Here is an 18,184-nt window from a genome sequence, read left to right on the forward strand (position 1 = left end):
AGAAAATTTTATTACTATATTTACTTTTTAATAGTACAAACCGAGTAAATAATAAAAAAATATATATATTACTAGGATTTACTTTATAATTTCAGGTATCTTTGGAATTTGCAAAATAAATTAATAGAATGAAAACTGCGGCTTACTGCCAAAACTCCCACTTTTGAACTATTATTTTGTGTTTCATGTAAAAAAAGGCAGAGAGACATATTAAAATGAAATTCTTTATGTATAAAAATCATTTTAACATGTCCGCATATGCGAGATACTCTACAAGCTATTCATGAAATTCTCTTAGTGCGTTTACTTCCATAAAAGAGTTAGTCGTCATCCCTTATCAGCTCTCTTTTGTGAAAAATTTACATGCATTGTACAATTATATTAAAAGATATTATTTGTACAGGCCGGCGCGGCGTGGCGAAGTCGGTATATATACCGTATTACACGGGACAGTTGTGAGTTCGTTCCCCACAGACGAAAAAATAAAAAGAAATAGGTAATATAAGGCAGCAAATAAACTACCAAAAAAATAAATTTTATCCTAAAATACAAAACAAACACACGATTAAGTTACGTTGTTTGACATTCTCCTTGCTGTTGGTTGATTGTTAGTACACAAAGAATTAGTTACAGCCCATAACAAGCAATTGCATACTTTATATTTTGATAATAAATTAAATATAGCCTTTCATATTTTAAAATTTTCCTTGAAATAAAAAACAAAGAAAAATAATACGGTTATTTAATTACCAAATATCACAGAGTTTTTTCTTGATGCTTGTATTTTGCAATTTTTTTTCCTAACTGACTTATAATTATACTTAACATACATACACATATATCGATAGATGTATAACGTCTACGTGTCTTTTCTTAATAAAACATACCTAAGCGTCAAAGTATATAGAAAAATATTTCAATCAAAATATATCTTGTGTCAAAAAAATGACAAGGGACGAAGGGTTCACAAAATGCTCACATTTTGATAGTAGGTACAATACAGTAAGGCCGGGACTCCAGCCCTGAACACCGCAAGTATGCACTTAAAGTAGATGAGATCGTACAGCTATGTGATAATAGGGTCTAGAAATGCTTCTGCAAGAGTAATATTGTACTTGATGGCGTCTATTATAAAAATGAAAATCTTATTTGCCCGCCCGTTTCAGTTATTGTGAGTATTTTCTCAGACAATTCCAATTTTATCGGTTTCTACATTTTTTTCTTTTCTTATAATTATACAAATTTTATTAAACATCAGAATTGTCTGTAGATTTGTTTTAGAAACTTTATTAAAAATGTATTCATCAAAAAGTTCATCAATTCTTGTCATATTAAAGAAAATGTCTTTCTTTTGGCATTCAATAATTTCAATTCTATTTTAAAATAAGGGAAACTTTATTATATATTGGAGATGAACGTAAATTAGAAATTTTATGCTCCAAAGAGCCCTTTATTGGAACGAACAACCGGCAATACTTCAATAACTAAGCCAATATTTCCAAATCGAATTTTTAAATCACAAAGTGAGATATTAATATGACGAAGATAATTTTTAGACATTTATATGTAATTCAAATATAAATTATTTAAGATATATATTATTTTAGGCTTCTCGTAAAGTCCATCTAGCTTTGGAATACTACCTCAAACGATTGCCAAAAACCAATTGTCTTTAGATTTCTCAACAAAAACACTGAAGTGGAAGAGTAAAGTAGTCTGTGAAATCCTTAATACGGACCCGAACACACCCAAAGAGCCACAATATCCTGGGTTCGTGACAAAATTGTTTCGATACATTACTTGTTTTCGTTGAGTATTAAACCAGCCTCTTTTAGCCGAGAAACTTTTGTTAGCTTTATTGTTTGGGTATCATCATAAAAGAAAAAAAAAACGCCATAAAATAAGGCTTTTTCTATACCAAATCTGTCCTACAATAAAAAAACTTCTTTCAATACATTTGGAACTATTTTTGACCTACGATTGAATTAGTTTCACGCTGTATCCCGCACGTAGCAAAAGGCAGAAGGAACTTAGTGTTAACACACTCCGCTTTCCATTTTCCGTTGAATTCTGGAGGCAATGTATGTTTACTTGTGGAACTTGTAGAATATAATGTTTTAATATTTTGTTTTGACAGTTATTTTATACATCAACAAATATAATTTTTGCTTATTTATGAAAGTAGGATAACCATAATGTTAGTAATGTTAAGTAATATATTAATTTGATAGGTTATAAATATCCTAGGTGCAGAATTACATAAGAGCCTACCTATGAAATGTTTTTTTAAGCGAACATGTACATTAACCGTAGCGTAGAGTCCGCTGCCACATGGAATCTTGCCAACTCTTTATATATTCGTCAATCGCACACTTCAATGAATTCTTCCATTTATCGATATTAAGACTGAGTAGCCTAAAATAACTAACGTTGCTACAAGAGTCATACATTTTTATTCGTTTTCCTATTCATGTTATTTACAAAAATACAAACATAATAAAATATCTAATAATAAAATCAGCTTCAAGCTATATCCCGCAAACAGCAGGATAGGGAGACCTAGTGTTAAGACACTCTGTTCTCTATAGTGATGAAATTATATATGTATTACAATGATACATACATATATGTTTACTATTAATTTATTAGGTTTTATCTAAGTTCATAATAGTATTAATTAATTAAAGGTAATGATCGAGTAAAATCAGTTAAGTTAATTAATTAAGTAATATTCATAGCAATATATTTGTCGACCTACTTTTTCATTAAATGGTAACTGTTCTATACTGTTTCAGGCATTAATTGGATTTTTCGCTTAAATAACTTAGCACTAATTTTAGCTTCCACTCTCAGTGAGAAATCTAAATGATTCGAACCAACGCTAAGGGGACCTTAAAAAGCTTTGTGAAACTCTCTTTTTACTTTTAACTTCATTAGTCTTTTAGTAGATCTGGTCTGAATATAAACTACGGTTAATCATATAATTGAATTAGGGCAACTGTAGACGAGAGATAATATATTTCCCTCCCCATTTGTTTGTTACATATACATTTTTATATTATTGAAAGCGATAGTCATATTAACTGAGAACGGGTGTCTCAACACTAATTCTCTCTGTCTATACTACAGTTTTGAGAAGCATAAGGCTAATAAAAAGAAGAAATGTAGTAGTAATTTATCATAAATCCTTTTTGTATGTAGCATAAAGTGTCGATTTAAAAATTCCAATTATCCTATAAGTTTCTGAATTCGTAGAATTCGTAATATACTTATGTAAATTTTCAGTCAAGAACTTTCATCGCCATTTTAACTTTAAGCTGTCACCATTGTCAACTGAGCTGACAGATTCCAACTTGTGTTGAACTTCGTCTGAGAAAAATTGGCAAAAATATCTAAACTCTTGTAAAAGCTATATTCTAGTCTAGTAATTTATATTACCTAATATCAATATTTGTAATATACAAATATTTGCTAATTACTCGTGGTTAATCTAAATTCGATAAATTAATAGGTTTATTTAATAATAAATGTACCTACATGTAAATAAAACCGCCCGACCGCGGACGGGACGTGTGTTGTGGTCGCGCGGTCACGTCACTGTACATTTCCGCAAATGTTTCACGTTATAAAAAGAAAATCTTTGTAAAATTGTAATTAATTGAAATAAGGTAAAATTTATCAATACATTTTTTTTCTTGAGGAATAATTATGTTTATATGTAATTATTAATTAACATCAACTATTCATGTCTATACCTCCCGCCACCCTCCAACCAGGTGGACCGACGACCTTAAAAAGACAGCGGGAATCCGCTGGATTCAAAGGGCGCAGGACCGGACGGAGTGGCGAGAACTAGGGAGGCCTATGTCCAACAGTGGACGTTGAAAGGCTGATGGATGGATTCATGTCTACGGTCTCCTCGAGCACAGAAAAAAATACGAGCATTTATGCGTCGTTTTCACTGCATATTGTATGAAATTCGCTTCGTATTCAAAACCTATTTGGTATTTTCCGTAGATTTACAATTACGAAGTTCGACAATAAGTGAGAACTCGTAGTAGGTACAATCCTTCCGCAGAGTATGGAGTGGGAAACATATGCACCTAGTGTTAAGACACTCTTCCAGAGTTAAGACTTAAAATCCTGAAATTGGTACGGAACCCTTCGTGGGCGAGTCCAACACGCACTTACCGGTTTTTTAAAGTAAAATTAAAAATAGCACCTTTATTCCTTATTGGTTTCCTCGGTATGAAGGAACACATGTCACGAGATTGCTTATATATCCGTGAAGCTTTTAACAACACGAAATTACAAGCACACATCGAATACTTAAACAGTAACCAAAATACAGTGTGAAGCTAAATAATAATATAAATATATTGGAATACTTCTTAATATAATAATATTAATAAATCTAAAGTTAGTTTAGTTTATATCATCGTTTAGTATTACTGTTTATAAATAAAATCTAATAAAGCAGGAACACAAAATTTAATGAACGAAATGTTTTATTTCAAGACATTTGAAGATCTTTTAAGAACACTTAACATCGCTTGAAAAGCTAAATAACAAAATAAGATCAAAAGAGCATTGCTGAAGGAAGGCTTGAGAATATAATTTTAATTAAAATCTATAACATTATTTATAATGATGAACATCTCGTTTTAAATTATCCTTATAATTTGATTTACTCGTTTATTTCAATTTTCTATTCGATATTTAATTGAGACGAAAATAAACTTGCATTTATACATACATTCTTGAATTGGTACATTGGTACTTGTGTGTTATATGAATTGGTACATACATATAAAGTATAAAAATAGGTTCGAATTTAAAAAAAAAACATATATATATGACGGCGCGTTGCTATGTATTAGTTTTAATTATAATTTCGCAATTATTACTTTTCGATTTAATTGATTTATGTAATGGATTATATTAGAAGAATATTTAAAATGGAGCGGGTAACCCCGAATAGGGTAGTAGGTGTAGCCACGAGTTATAGCAGACGTCATTGGTTGACAGCTATGGCGTGAGATGTTCACCAATTAACCTATTGGCTCCTAATCTATTGTAATTTTGTTAATCTTGTGAGATTTATTGTAAAACTGTTATGTAAACGAGTAATAAGACATTGTAGAATATAAGTGTGACTTTTATTTAAACATCTCTGTTGCTACAACGCCCACAAATGAATAGTAACAGTCAAGACCGCTATGAGGCCCCTTCTGATGCTTCTACATATATATATATATATATATATATATATATATATATATATATATATATATATATATAAATAGTAATAGTAGAGCTGTAACGCAACCAACAAATGAGTGTCAGTATATGAAAAAGATATTTTTCGATTTAAATTTTTAAATAGATGTTAAATGAAGAACGACGTGATGTTTTGTAAGCCCCCTTCCTGTATCACAATAAGGTATATGACATAAGTTAATTCTATGAAGATTTTTTACAGTCCCTGGCTTTTAGCCGCATAGAGGGATAAGCAGAGAGAGCCTAGTGGCAACGCACTCCGCTATTTGCTTTCTTCTTTTCAGGATTGAGGGACAGATAAGAACAACGATAAAAGTAATAAAAATATGTAATAAAACAAAATTATCAACAAGTAACAAAAAGTTATATCTCGCGGCCTCGCAACCACACGACGCTACTTCTTGTGACATACTCGTACCTCTTCGTGACACTCGTAAGCGATAAAAACTTTGCAACAAGTATAATTGGTGTAACTTTCTCATTTAAGAGTTCAAAAGTAAGTAATAAAATATAATATTGTACAAATATTTCTTTTTAGGTTATTTATGATTGAAGGAATTTCATACTTATTTTGGATACCTGAAAAACGAATATAATTCTAGATTCATTTCGTCTTCTCTCCTATGCGGGATAAAAGCGTGAAGCTATGTATATAGCATTGGTAGTAATCTCAATAAAAAATATCGAGTAAAAAAAGAAAACAAGAATTAAATGAAAATTAAAAGTATACAAATTGTATATTTTTTATTGAAATTACTACCAAAATCGATTTAGAACACCTCAGATTCGTCAAGTTTAGACAACTTAACAAGACTTTCAACTCTGGCAGTTTTTCCGACGGCTTTTGTTTAACATTTGAAGCATAAAAAATATTTGAATACACACCAAGACTGAACGTCTGGAAAGTTTCCACAAAACGAAATGAGCCTGAACTTTTTATTTCCTCTTAAAATAAACGGACGGGCTCCTTTTTATTTCGTGCACAAAATAAAGTTAAATAGAAAAGTTTAGGCTCTTACTTCTTTCAGCACATTGCTGGAATTATAACTGCTAAGCTAAGCTTATATCAGGCCTTACGTAACACTGTTTATTTTTAAAATAGTCGATTTACTGTAATCTATTTAGTACTACATAATATATATTTCGTTTTGGAATTAGACAGTCTGAGTATCTTAAAAATAAATAACATTCTGAAGATGAAACTTGTTTCATGTCAAATCTTTTCTCATTTTTAATCTACCACATTGATTTATTTATTCTTTGTGTATTTAAATGGTACCGCCCTACAAATGATACTGATAAATTCTCTACAGGCATTATCTAAGGGTGCTACACGTTACCCCATTGAGGATATATAGGCTTGAATTCCGGGGAACTAAATACTTCTACATACATTAAGAGTAATTTGTTTTTAAACCACTAAGTAGGGAGATTTTTTATTAAAATTAACGCTATATGAATACATTGATTGACTATTAATAAAACACATGCATACATACATACAATATGTACATCTTTAATTTCAAACCGCGTTAAATGACAAAGTAACTTTATTTTAAACGGTGTGCTAGTTTAGATTTCGTTTAAAATTGAGCGGAACTATTTAAAGTGTGAAAAGGAACCGAGGGAGGTATGAAGGGGAAACCCTAATTGTGTGGGAATAGGGGAATCCCGTGGAGAACTAGTTTCCGGCGCAACGTGGTGTGAGGGTAAACGGCATTAAGTTTATTTTGCTTTGGCAACTTTACACGTTCTTGAAACGACACGGTCATTTAATAAGAACTTGGATAATATTATTTTTATATGTAACATATAAAGTACAGAATAATATAAAGTAGAAGTAGAGTCATGTTTAGCGCATTAAATGTATGTCTGACCTCTGAATGTTTAAATATTTTAAGACTTTACTTTTTATTTAATTTATTTATTGAAACTAATTTCTTTTTACTAAGCTGTTATGACTCTGGTCATTCAACATAGTGACATTCATCTATAATATTTTCTTCATCACTAGCTTCTTACAGCTTCACTTTTCTCATATAGCATGGGAGGGAGAGAGAAGATACTGTTTTCTGCTTTCTGCCTAAATTCGAGATATTACAATACATTGAAAAGTGGAATTCGATGCCACAAACAGTCGTTTCTCTTCTTTATTTTCATAATTTTTTATATTAGTTACTTCATTTTCCAAATAGAAACTCCAAAACCTAAAGATAAATTCAGTATTTGTTCAATAGGTATCATCCATCACAAAGCCGTTTAAATTTGTTGAGCTATTCAGTGGCAATAGTAGTAAAAAGCATAGATGTGAAGAGAACAGTAAATCCACCTTTTTCACGTTTAAGCCATATTTTATAGGAGTAATAAAATATGTTATATTACAGAAACACTTCTCATGTTCTCGTCGGCTTGTCTTCAACGTAATGTGAGCTCTATAAAATATAAACATTCAGGGCTACCATAGTGTTTATCTGACGCTAAAATTACATAGTATTGTAGTTATATAACCTTAAATAATTATAACCGGGTCAACAAGCCATGCAACCGATATATGGTGGCTTAATTAAAATAAACATATGGAGTTATCATTATACGAGGGATTTCCCAGAACGCTACCCCTCCAAGTTTAGTAACTGTTATACATATACTTACTTATAAATCACACACGGCTTTGCCCGCCTAAACATACATATACCTAACCTAGGTGACCTAGGTTCCCTCTGCCTACCCTACTATGCGCAGAATACCGCGTGAAGCTAATATAATTTGATTTGATTTGCCGCATAGTACAGGATTTAAATAAAAAAAAAATCTATTATATACATAGACATATGTATGTATAAACCTTATTTACATTTATATATTTATACACACGTATTAAGAAGATTGTTATAAATTATTTCATTTTTGTAAATAATATAAAAGAGTAATGTCGCAATGCAGACTTGATCAACCAATGATTTATAAAACGTTACACGTACTGGGCGTCCGTACTTTTACTGAAGAAAAACCGTTTTCAAAGAGTAAATAATTAAGCTAACCTCAATAGTAATTAATGTGAAGAATAATAGAAGTATTACTTTCTATTTCTAGAATTGTTTATTTAAACAAAGTAAATAAAAACTAAAAAAATCTTTGTATTTGTAAATTCAAGATTTAAAAGATTGTAATATGTAGAAATTACTCTAACAGAGTCTATAAATATTTTTAAATATATTAGTAAAGTGACGACATAAGTTAGCTACTATTGTCCACTTAACTATTAGATTACTACTTAATATTTATTAACGTGAAAAAGAAGGAAATAAATATTCTTTTGTAAACTTTTTTTCAGTCAAAGTCTTTTTCATAGAAATAATTAAAATTTCACATTATAAATACGAGAATATAATAGTAACTGACAACCCTGTTATAAGCACTCTCATTTAAGGTGCTATTGTACATATGGCACCCGTTCATAAAACCCGTCGTGGCTTTTTGTGCTAGCAGATCTTAATGGAACCAGTTAAATATTTGACTTAGCTGTTTCATTAAAGTTAAAGAAATAATTTTAAATTATTTATTTCAATTCAATATTTTTTTTAATCATGATTACTTTCTAGGGAGATTGTACTAAATAATTTAATTAATGTCAAATACTTTTTTAGAAAGCTATTTTCAAGACATTCTTTTCTGCGCAGAACTTAATCGCTTTGATAGAAATGTTTTTTTTTTAATTTATTTTCATGATGACCATACTTATGTTAAGACCACGTATCTTATACATAATTGTTAAAAATAATGGAGAACAGAATGCCTTATTTGCCTTATATTTTACTTTCACTTCTTTACTGCATTAATGTGGAAGAAGCGCCAAGATATAAAAGTTTAATTAATTCTGAGGTAATTAAACCTGCTTCTCTCATTGTTCACTTGTTCAACTTTGGAACTATTCTAAGAGTCTAGCAACTTCCTGAGAGAAAAAATTATAGTGCCAAAGTTTCATTCAGCTAGATAAAAAGGATAACAAAAGATTTAGTTTCAAATATTTAATTAAATTATACGTATCATCTTTATTTAATTTTTCTGATGAAACAAAAGAAACAGATTTTAATCGCAAAATTTATTTATGTAAGTACTTATTTTATGTGAGGTAATCCAACTGTTCATATATGTATGTATGTATATTTGATACATACCTATATCTACATTTAACTAAATTATAACAGATCGTTTTTTATCGATCGATTAGTTGTAATATAATTAAAAAAAATTATAAATTAAATCAGAACACAGCACGGCAGGCAGAGGGAACCTAGTGTTAAGACACTCCGTTCCCCACTTTCTGCTGAATTCTGGAGGCACTGCGTGTTGAGTGGCAGAAATAACTAAACTAATATAGGTAATTTTAATAATATGAAAGAATATTGTATGTTAATACAGCATCATGTCAATGCTAACAATAGTCCTCCTTTTATTATATTAAATAACCGCCAGTGCAGAGTGCAGGCGCGCAGACGAGGGCCGTCTGCGACCGGCTCTTGAACTCTTTGTAGGTCACCTATTTTATCACTTGAATTTTACATAACAGTTGCATTTTAGCCAATATTTACAAAGCGTTTCTATTCTAAATATAAATTATAAAGTTTCTTTGTATTCTTCCTTTTTTTAGCGTCTCGCTTGTATCCCGCACAGAGCTGTCCGCCCTATTTTTGACAAATTAGGTGTTGAGTGAAGGAACTCAACGCCTGTCTCTCTTTGTTTTGTTACTAGAGCGAGAAAATGAAAATAATTTATTATTTTCATTTTATTTAATCTATCTGTATTTTATTTAATCTATCTGTATTTTATTTAATCTAATTGTGCACTATAACGTTATTCCCACTTCTTTATTTTTAGTCCTTTATTTTACAAGGGTTGCCTGGAAGAGATTGCTTGTAGCAATAAGGCCGCCTTTGCATACATTTTATAAAAATATATTGTTTCTTTCTCTTTTATATGTATTTTTGTGTGCAATAAAGTTTTTTCTATTCTATTCTATAATTCATACGTGTTAAGTGAAAATCGATATCTTTCCTCGTGCAAGAATTTTAAAGAAATAGAGTTATCAAAAATAAACTTAATGTTTTTACTTACATTTTACCTACTAAAATATCTATTATTCATGTAAAATGTTTATAATTAATGTATGATTTATTGCTTATAATAATTATAAACTATATTTCTCAATCAACGCGTGAACAAAGTCTCACAAAAGTCAAACAAAGAAAGGTTCTAATCGCATTTATAAAATTGTATTTTTGCCTGTGTCATCTATTGTATTTGATTCAATAATTCAAAAGGATATTTCTGGGTACGTAATACAAAAATAATATATCTAATTTAAATGAAAAAAATATGCTTACTCCCAAATATCTTTTATAAGCATTTATTATTATGGAAGGTCATGGTGCAGGTGCACAAGCACGTGACTTTAAAGGTCACCTCCAGAATTCGGCAGAAAGTGGAGAACAGAAGTGTCATTAGAGGAATAGAGTGTCTTAACACTGGTTTCCCAGGTTCCCTACTGCCTATTATGCTGTGTGCGTGAAGGTACAAGATGAAATATTTTAAATAGATCCGTTCTCTATATATAAAAAACTTTCCCCAATAACTTCCAAGAACAACAGCAAGTTGTACAAAGAGAATACTCGTATAGAATCTTTAAGTGAGCCGTGAATAAACGTGAATAAACCTTTTGTACTTATCTACAAATAATCCACCAAAGTCGTAGAAATAAAATTTACATTCAACTTTCAAACTATCTTTCGCTACAATCATATTCAGTTCTAGTGACTTTTGTTTTTGAAGAACATTAAAATAAATGCTTCAGTTATAAAGTCGGTTATTTCTAAAAAAAGCTGGTATTTTTGGGCGTTGTTTATTAAGATTTAGGGCTTGTTAAAATTATATAAAATATCTTTATAAAAATAATATCTTAGGTTTTATTCTGTTACTAAAAATCCTAAAATATGTTTGCTTACTTTTAAGTTTCACATAGTCACGTAAGTAGGTACTTGAACGTAATAAAGAGGAGACTACTATTGGATCAACACCCTGGACTTGGACCTTCTTTCCCTTTCTGTTGGCTTCCAATTCAAATTTTGGATTAAAATGTTTCTGATATATGTATGCAGGTTGCAACATCAAAGTCAATGGGGTGTTATGTTTTAAACTCAATGTTTTATATTTAGTGCAATAACAAAAACGTTTTCCGCCGATTTGTTCCAGACATTTCGTGTTGAGTGGCGAAACTCAACGCCGGGCTTTGCCTTGGTGTCAAAGCGGAGACATGAAAATATTAATAAATAATAATTCTTTCCCCCAAGTTTGGTACAAAACCACAACCGTCGCGTTACAGTCAAACCGTTGTGCCTCCGCGCTACGACGTTCGCAAATAAAAAAAAAATGTGCTTCACACACAGCAACCCGCTACAGTTGTTAACGTAACAACATATTTCCAACAGGTATTTTTTTATTTGCAAGCGATCATTTTTTCTCATAAAGCTATAGTTTCCGCTTTCGCCGACATTTTCCATTTTCTGGCGTCACGTCTGCCGGAAACGCCGGCAAAAATGTAGCTCTCAGATGTGCTTAAATTCCGCTCAAATATTTGTGCAATGAATATGGTTCTCTATTACGTTTTAGCTTTAATTTTTTACTAGCAAATAGTAGGGTACACAGAGAGATCCTGGTTTCAAGATTAGAAGAAGAAGATTAGAAGAGAGAAGGTATCCACTTCCAGCCCGAATTTGACACATTGCGTAAAGGAACTCAACGCTTATTAACTTATTTCGACGCTTGTTTAAGTTTCTTATCTTCTCGTTTATTGTATATATTTTACAATAATATGCGATTAAGAACAAAACCTTTTCAAATTCAGATCTTCACGAATATAGAACCGTGATAAGTTTTTTTCCCTTCATGTTATTTAAAAATATTTTCATAAATGATGTAATTGACAAAACAGTGAATATTTATATAATAATTATATATATCAACAAATAAACATTTAATACATTCGTTATAACAAGCACTCTTGGAATGCAGAAGGATAATCGCGCAAAGCGAACTTTTCGTTCCGCCATAGTTTCGAAGTAAATTTTACAAACGGGTATAATTGTTTTTTTTATTTTCACGTGGCAATTCAAAGCTATTGATAAAACTCTACTATTTTTGTTAAAATTGTCTGAAAATGAATTTCAAGTGTCAATGCTCTATTTAGATATTGAAAATTTGCATTAAGTATATAAATTATATTTAATATAGTAAATCTTGGTCTCATTTCTTAATTTATCTTTAAAAGATGTATAAAAGGTATTTCTGGCATTACACGGATGGCGGTAATGGTAACACGAGGTAACGTTGTCTCTATTTATTCGTTATATAAGAAAAATAATAACATTATAAAAGATAGGCTAGAAACAATCATAAAATTGCGTTCATAAAAGAGCAGCTACATTCTTGGTCTCATATAGCACAGACAGAAGGAACCTGTAGTTAAGACATTACGTGCTGAGTGGTGGAACTCAAATGGTGCTTAGTCTACCAGAGCTGGGAAATGAAATTATGTTCTTTTACTCATTCCCCAAGAAATATATGTATTAACTTACCTATATTAAAGTAGTTATCGAGGTAACCGGAGATTATTAAAAAAAGAAAATATGGATACTAGTACTAGTATAATATAGTACTATATTGTCGTTATAGGTAATTAAAAAAAACTAAAGGATCTATATAATTGTACAGAAAATTTGAGCAAAAATTTATATTACTGAATTCAAATTAAGTAGCTAAGTACCCTATTAGGAAGCTAATGAGCCGAATTATTCTTTATTTACAGTCTGCGCTAACGACAGCCGGTAATTTAAGAGCCTTTATAACTTATTTGTAAGTAGTGCTTACTAAGATTTACTTCATTCGATCTAATTGTAAGTTATGTGGGATTATAAAAACAAGTTCCAAGATTTTAGAATAATAATACGAATAGCAACGTATGCTCATAAATTATACAAGTTATACTATTTTAAATTTTAATATCCACTCTGAATGTCTGAATGGAATTAAAAATTTACATAAAAAATATTTCGTTATAGGTACATATACGTACATAGGTAGTTTTCTTATTGAGATATAAACCAAAATGAAAAACCAACTTGGCACTCTTACCCCGAAATTTACATTCATACGGCCACTCCACAATTTCATTATATTTTGTATGGATAAGTGTTCACTCAACCATAATATTGTTCCATTAGCAGTGGTTGTTGAGATGTTAATGTGTAGAATCTTCATATCAGGTATACATCGGTTTTTGCTTCTGTATGAATTCTGATGAATTTAAATTTATAACTTTTTTCTTGCGAATACGCAAAAAAAAAATATAGAGATCAGAATGGCGTAGTGACACAAACGTGCTTCTGTAAAACAGGTCGTGGGTTCGATTCCCATTTGAAGAATTAAAATATTTAATATTTCATTTTCTCGACGCAAAGTGCCGCTACCCAACTTCTCAATTCGGTAAAAAGTGGGGAATGGAATGGTCTTAATGGGAACGGAGTGTCTTAACTTAACTAGGTTCCCCCTGCTTACCCTGATATGTAAAAACAGCGTGAATGTAAAAAAAGAGTCACTCTCTTATCCATTTTTGCTTATTCACTTAAATCAATCCCCTATGTGGACCTCATTGTCATCGTACTTGTACTAAAGCACGTCAGGACTGTGCCATAAAGGCATTCGTGTATACGAAATAAAAATTGAAACAGGTACACTGAAAACCTTTCTGCATGTTAAAGAGATTGGGCAATGGTTTAATAAAATTGGAATTTACAAAATTTTGCTGCTTAACGTTTGCCTACTTAATTCTCTTTGAAAAGGTTTCACGGTTAATCAGCTTTCACTCGTATTCTCTAAGTAGAGCGTGAAAGCTGTTTTTGTTGGTTTGTAAAGGTAAGGTACTCCGTATTTACCTTCAATTTAATAATTATAATGGAACTCCGACGTGGAGCAGGTCATAAGGTGTGACTGTAAGGTGTTGTGGATTCGATTACCACTCGGGGGAAAGAAATATTTAATATTTTTATTTCTGCGCTCTGGTGACGAGCCACAGCGTGCGCTTTAAGTTAAGTAAGGAACGAAAGTATCCTAATGAGAACGGAGTGTCTTAACACTAGGTTCTTCTATCTAAAAAAATATATTTGAAGAAGATCACAAAGAAATTAGTGATCTTCATCGTAATACGATATCAGAAAAAAATGTTTATTGATTGCATTTTTTTAGTTTCTATTTTAAGTAATTATGTCGAAAGATAATATGTAAATATTACATTGAAAAATAGTTAAGCAAAAAATTGTTCTTTGTACCACAATAAATCTGAACAGTCTTTTCTATTTCGTTTATGGCTAGATTGAATGAATAAAACAACAGGAAAGTAAACAAGGACGACCTTTAGGCAAGAATATGTGGACTTAAACGTTTTCCAAATAGGGATCCTAATGGAAGAGCATCACATTCTACATTATATTGTATTTCTTAGATAGTGATTTTACAAAACAAACATTTAAATCAATGTATTCAAGATTTACGCTATGATTGTTTGTAAGCTAAGTCTAGAGTAATATCTTTTGTATTTTGGTACAGTATTTGTATGGAGCTAATATTAGTCTAGAGGCAGAGGTTCCCAAACTTTTTTACTCATAGACCCCCTTGCAAAATATACCTGGTTCCGATGGACCTCAAAACTAAATAAAAAATTGAAGTGACTAGACCTAACAATGAAAATTTACTTTGGCTACCTTTAATACTCAGGTACAACAAATTTACAATTTTATTTAATTTTATTTATTTAGGTAATATCAATTTTTATTCTAACAGCTTTTAGACACTAAGACTTGTAACAGTCTCTCTATAAATGTTCCCGCCAGATCGATGCGGTAGTCTATTTCCTTTACATATTGTAGTAGATGGTTGCACGTGTAAGAATAAATTCTATTGTAATACACCCCTTTGTAGTACTATTCTTAGAGAAATGGTAATTTATATGAGGTAATTTTGTTCGAAAAAAGTCAATTTTATAACCAAGTATCGTTTTCAATACTCGCCAAGATGATATTTATTAAGATAAGAATACTATAACTTTTTTGTAATAATATTAACAAAAGCGAACTTAATCGCATTAAGAGACTATATGACAGCGTTAAACTACCATTGATTTGACACCAAAGCATATTTCAAACATGACAGAATAAAACAAAAAATCAGCTTACCGCTGTATACCGTATGTACCAGCATAGGCAGAGGGAATCTAGTGTTAAGACACTTCGTCCTCCACTCTCCGCTGAATGTTATAAAAACTAATATAAATAATTTGCTAACGCAACGTTTCACCGGTATTAATCAAATTAATTTCTATTACTGAAATAGGCAATTACCAAGAAAATGTATTTTAGATAATTAATATACGCAAACATTAACACTCTCTCACTCTCCGCTTATTTGCAGAATAAACAATACGCTAATATATCAAATATTACGTGGCCGTAACTTTACCCCTTTGTACTTAACGTTTATTTTAGTCGATTTTAACTTACATATTTGGATATGTTATCTTCATGCAAATGATAGCTGAAGTTTTAGTTCGTAATAATAATTGTATTATCATATTAACGACATTTCTGAATAGTATCTGACTCTACAAGGTTATGACTTACAAGCGCTATGAATATTAACATTATTATGCTTCCCATTATGTATATGTATTATTTATCACAAATTATATTATTTTATTACAAAGCTTTTTCTGTAATAGACAATTGAATAGATTTCTTTTTGAGATTTTGAGAATCCGGTGGAAATTGGGGGACGGAGTGTCTTAACATTAGGTTTCCTCTGCTTACCCAAGAGAGTAAACATTCCATAAAATTGGATTTGAATCCACAATAATAAAGAAGAAGTAGGTAGAGCAAGAATAAGATTCCTTTAATTGCAAGGTTGTAAGTATACTGAAGAAGTTAAGATATAAACGAATAATAATTTAATGAACAAATAAGAATTTTTTAATTGAAATTTTATCATAATTTAATTTAAAAAAAATTAAAAAACCTAAAAGCAAATTAGTAGAAATAAATTATAAAATATATTATGTAAAGCTAAGCATCGATTTAGTATTTGGTATCTACACTACACTACACTAGAAGTATAATTCCAACAATACCCATTATTTAAGTCGAACCGAGCTCATTATTCGCATTTACTGATGAACTATCTCCGGTACTTGACAAGCTTTGTTTGTATCAGACTATTAAATTGCTCGAGGTCTGTTGTTAGTTTAAAATACTAGAAATATTAACATATTGACACGCAGTACATATTATATAAAGAAATATAGAAGCATTTTATTGAAGAGAATCAGAATATTCTTTAATAAGTTATAGAAGATCCCATAACAATTAAAATAATAAGTAGGAATTATATAAGAGGCGACAAACTTAGAAAAAAAAACATATTTCCTAATTATATAAATGTCTACTTAATTTTAGTAGAGTCACCACTACATAGACAGACATCGTAAAATTAATTATACAAACACAGATGAGATGAGAGCAGACATAGCAAAAACACATTTCGTTAAGTCGATACGTTATACCGTTAACGAGTTATCCTGATAATAAAACGGGACTGTAGGAAATTCAATTAGGCGATGCCGAATTCCGAGTTAAGCGCTGTATCGTTCACATGCCACTTTTTGCCGAGACCACACTGGTTGATGTAATTAAGCGGTATTGCTTTTACGACGTTTCTATCCTATCACACCAGCACACGCATGTGAGTTATGTCCTTGAGTCCATAATTTTTTGATGAAATCATCAAGTTGAGTCGAGGAAAATGTTTTTGTGTAAATAAATTGGAATTGTATATGATCTTTTTTTTCTCAGCTTCACGCTCTGTTCACACATAGTTCAGTTCAAGTTCAGCAGGATAGGCAGAGGGAACCTGGGAATGTAAGATACTCTACCTATTAAGATATTTTCGTCCTTTACTTTCCGCCGAATCTTGGTGGCATTGCGTGATGAGTGTTGAAAATCAACGCCGCGCTCTTGCCTGGTTACCAGAACGAAGAAATATAAATATTAAATATTCTGTTTCCTCGAGTAAATGAAAATATAAATGTAAATCAATATTTCATTTTCTCAAGTGGGGATCGAACCCACAACCAATTGGTGTACAGGCACACTTGCTGCCCCTGTGTCACGACTGGACTATTAAATAGAAATTAATCACTAATAAAAACACTACCTAGATTTTAAGTGAATTGAAAGACACGTACGAAAACAAATTGAATTACCAATTGTGAAATTGTTGTCTCCACTATCTACGGACGGAGCATCGTCGGACAAACCGAGTTACACAAACAATATTAGCTCTACCTACTTTGTCTTCGTATACGATTGAAAGGGGTTTATTTAGCTAATAAATATATGGCGAATACTATAATTTTGTAGGTATGAGTAAAAGGATGTTTATTTATTAGGCGTTTATTTATTGTATACAGCATGTGCCAGATTATGCAAGGAGAACTTACTTTCGTCACACTCTGTTCTTCACTTTCCACACGAAGTTGAGATATTGCATATTGTATGGTGGATCTCAACGCCGTGTTTTATTTTGCAAGAGCGAGAAAATCTAAATAATTAATTTCCGCTAGTAGGAATCGAACTTACAACCATTTTGTACATTCGTCTAGATATTTAGTATTATGAGCATTAAAATAACATTTAATACGTAACGAAACACACTAATTATGAATGTATTTTTTTATTTATTTTTTATAATCTGTATCCCACTCATCAGCAGGATAGGTAAAGGGTATCTAGTGTTAAGACCCTCC

The sequence above is a fragment of the Heliconius melpomene genome, chromosome 13 (genome assembly GCF_056956725.1).
Source record: "Heliconius melpomene rosina isolate 202511_hmr_F chromosome 13, ASM5695672v1, whole genome shotgun sequence".
Taxonomy (NCBI): Eukaryota; Metazoa; Arthropoda; class Insecta; order Lepidoptera; family Nymphalidae; genus Heliconius; species Heliconius melpomene.